Source organism: Oryctolagus cuniculus, chromosome 2 (assembly GCF_051225735.1).
Source record: "Oryctolagus cuniculus isolate XC-2025 breed Fujian yellow rabbit chromosome 2, ASM5122573v1, whole genome shotgun sequence".
Classification (NCBI taxonomy): domain Eukaryota; kingdom Metazoa; phylum Chordata; class Mammalia; order Lagomorpha; family Leporidae; genus Oryctolagus; species Oryctolagus cuniculus.
Window position 1 is genome coordinate 95324361 of NC_142868.1, and position 3237 is coordinate 95327597.

Genomic DNA, 3237 nt, shown 5'->3' on the forward strand with positions numbered 1-3237 from the left:
TTGTGCACACATATACATGGACACAGAGCACTGTCCTAAACTGTTCCCACCCTTGAGGTCTCTGCCCACACCTTACCTCCTCACAAAGCCTTCATAGAACAGGTGGCCTCCACGGAGTATTTTCAGTCTGTACTATGTAGAATAGAACATAACTTTCTCTGTTACTTTGTTAAGTGAATTTTATTAGCTATAGCAGCACAGCCCCTGCTAGATCCTCCAGAGTTTCTAATAGAGTTGAGTACCTAGTTAAGCGCTAGTTAATTTGTGTTGATCAATTAAATCAGATGCTATAAACTTTGGATTGGGCTCTTTGTCTTTTTTTTTTCTCATGTGGCTCTCAGTGGTTTTCTTTTTCTTTTCTTTTAAATATTTATTTGTTTACTTAAAAGTCAGAGTTACACGGGGCGGGGGGAGGTCTTCCATCTGCTGGTTCACTCCCAGTCGGCCACAGTGGCTGTAGCTGCGCCCATCTGAAGCCAGGAGCCAGGAGCTTCTTCCAGGTCTCCCATGCAGGTGCAGGGCTCAAGGACTTGGGCCATCTTCCATTGCTTTTCCAAGCCATATCAAAGAGCTGGATAGGAAGTGGAACAGCCGGGCCTCAAACTGGTGCCCGTATGGGATGCTGGCACTGCATGCAGAGGCTTTACCTGCTACACCACAGTGCCAGCCCTGGGTTCTTTGTCTTAAATGGGGAAGGGTCTGTACTCTTTTTCATTCTCTCCCCAACAGTTCTAGCCTAAGTGTGTGTGTGTGTGTGTGTGTGTGTGTGAAACACAAGTACAGTGACTTTGAATGAGCCTTGGGAAGTGTTCCAAAGTGATCAGCTGTAGTCAGAATCTAGATGTTACACGGTAAGTATACATTGGCTTGGCTGGACAAGATGGGTTTGGAGTAAAATCAGGAAAATTTCTTGCTGGTTGGAAATTAGAATATGATTCACTAAAAACACCTTCAGAGACAGGGAGTGTATTGTCCCTGAAAAGAGTTATTGAAGAGAAGGTTACTGATGAATTTCAAGAAGGGAATGAATAAGAATGCATAGCTAAAGAACAAAGTATTTCTCAAGGTTGCTCCGGATGGCTAAGATGAAACAGATCCTATGTGCACATCACCCAAGCCAAACCCAAGATATTATTAATAGCTCTGTCTGGCCACTCTTCAGATGAGTCACAGGAGGTGTTCCTCTTGAATGTTGTGCAGGATTTTTAGGGGCAATCCATTCTCATTACCAAGTCCATCATTCTATGTTCAGGTTTTCCTAACTGTCTCAAATGTGCCCCAATTTTATTGTTAGTTCAGTTTAAAGTAAAATTCAGCCCAAGACTCTCTTGTTTTGCCTTTTAAATCTATTTTGATCTCTTTCTTGGAACTGATTTGTTAGGAGGACTGGATCAATATTCCCCAAGAATGTCCTACTTGCTGGTTTTGCCTGGTTGCTTGTTTCTGTTGTCATTGAGCTTGTCCCTCTGAAGTATATGTGTGTGTGGTGGGGGAGAGAGGCGGGGTCTAATTATTCCAGGTCCTGGCCTTCTACTTGGAAAAGTATGCTAAGCACAGGCACATCTACAGTGCACAAAGTGGTGAATTTATTAAAGGTGAGAAGGCAAACACACACACACACACACACACACACACACACGTAGGCAGAGTTGAGTGGAGGAACCAGAGGGAGAAGAGGAATGGGGGAAGGGAAATAGAGAGATGGCACCTCAGCGTCTCCTTTAGTTTTGGTCAATGAGGAAAAACGGAGGAGTACCTCCCAGTACCTCCTTTGATGGGGTAACGGGGTCACCTGGGAGTTTTATGACACCTGCATAAAATGCCCTGGGGAGCTTAATATACATATTCACACGGTGACTTTTCCCCAGGTCCCAGGTGAAAACAAGGCATTCTGGGAAATGGAATGTTCTGACTGACAAGTCAGATAGAATTACATGGGGTAGGGGCCTGTGATTTGTGCCTCCAGCTCTGCTAGCTACATTGTCACAAATCACCTGTCTCCTGTATTTCCCATAAATGAAAGTTACAGTGAAACTCTGACTATACCCCTGGTTCAGTATCTTTGGCAGGAATTCATCATAAATGAGAATGTAGGTTTCATATCTTACACAGTAGCAGACACATAAGTATTCTCTGGCTATCTTATCTTAGTGTCAAGATTAATTCCTAGATTAGGGTGATAACAGTATCTCCACCGTATCCACTGATCAATTTTGTGGTAAAGCTTGTGGCTGTAACACACAGCAAAGTTATAAAGACTCTTACCTGTGACCTTGGTCCCTTTAAATATTGTGTCTGATGAGCCATATTGGAACACAGTAATTTCCAAAGAGTAATATTTTTATGTTATGTTGTCTGGACCCTGTGGCGATATCAAAATTCTTTCTCTGAAGCATCTACTATTTATGTATTTAAATGAATTCCTGTCATTGACTGTTCATATTTCCTCTTTGTATTAAGACTTCCTGTTCAATGTCTGAATAAAATAGTAGTGAAAATAAAAGTTTCCTGATGCTGTCTTTGGCTCGTAAACACAATTTTAGGTGTGGAAAACCATCTGAGGGCAGTGATGTACCTCTAATGTATACTGTCCCACCTTGACCACTGGCTATCAGGGCAGGACAACCTGGCCCCTGCAGTAGACACTCCCACCAGAACACCCAAGGATGGACGCAGCTTTGGGCAACAAGAGGAGACCCAGCCAGGCCAGAAGGTGGCAGCGTGCGAAGGGAAAGAATGAAGACAGAATGATAAAAACGGCCTTAGAGGGAGGTGCTAGAGATCAAAGTCTTCCTCCTGTTTCCCGCCTCCAGGAGGGGCCTGGGGAGGCTGTGGCAGCTGCCCCCCACCAGCCTGGCAGGCCTTCCTCTTAAACAGACACCCCTGAGAGGTCCCAGTGTTTCCCTGGAGGTCTTAGTGACATTTTGACAAGGAAGATTCTGCATCAGGCTGGCCCTCGCTCTGCAGGGTGCTTGGCACCCCTAAGAACAGCAACATGCTCAGTCAATGTCCTTTTAGACATTTCCAGACACCACTGCTAATAATGTGTGTGTGTGTGTGTGTGTGTGAGTTAGGGGAGGGGATGGGTACAACAGCCCCTCCAGTTGAGAATGACTGATGTCTTAGGTTGTTAATGCTGCTATAAAAAAACTACTATAGACAAGTGGTTTGTGAGGAGTAGAAATTTATTTTTCGCCATTCTAAAGGCTGGAAGTCTGAGAGCAAGGTGCTGGCAGA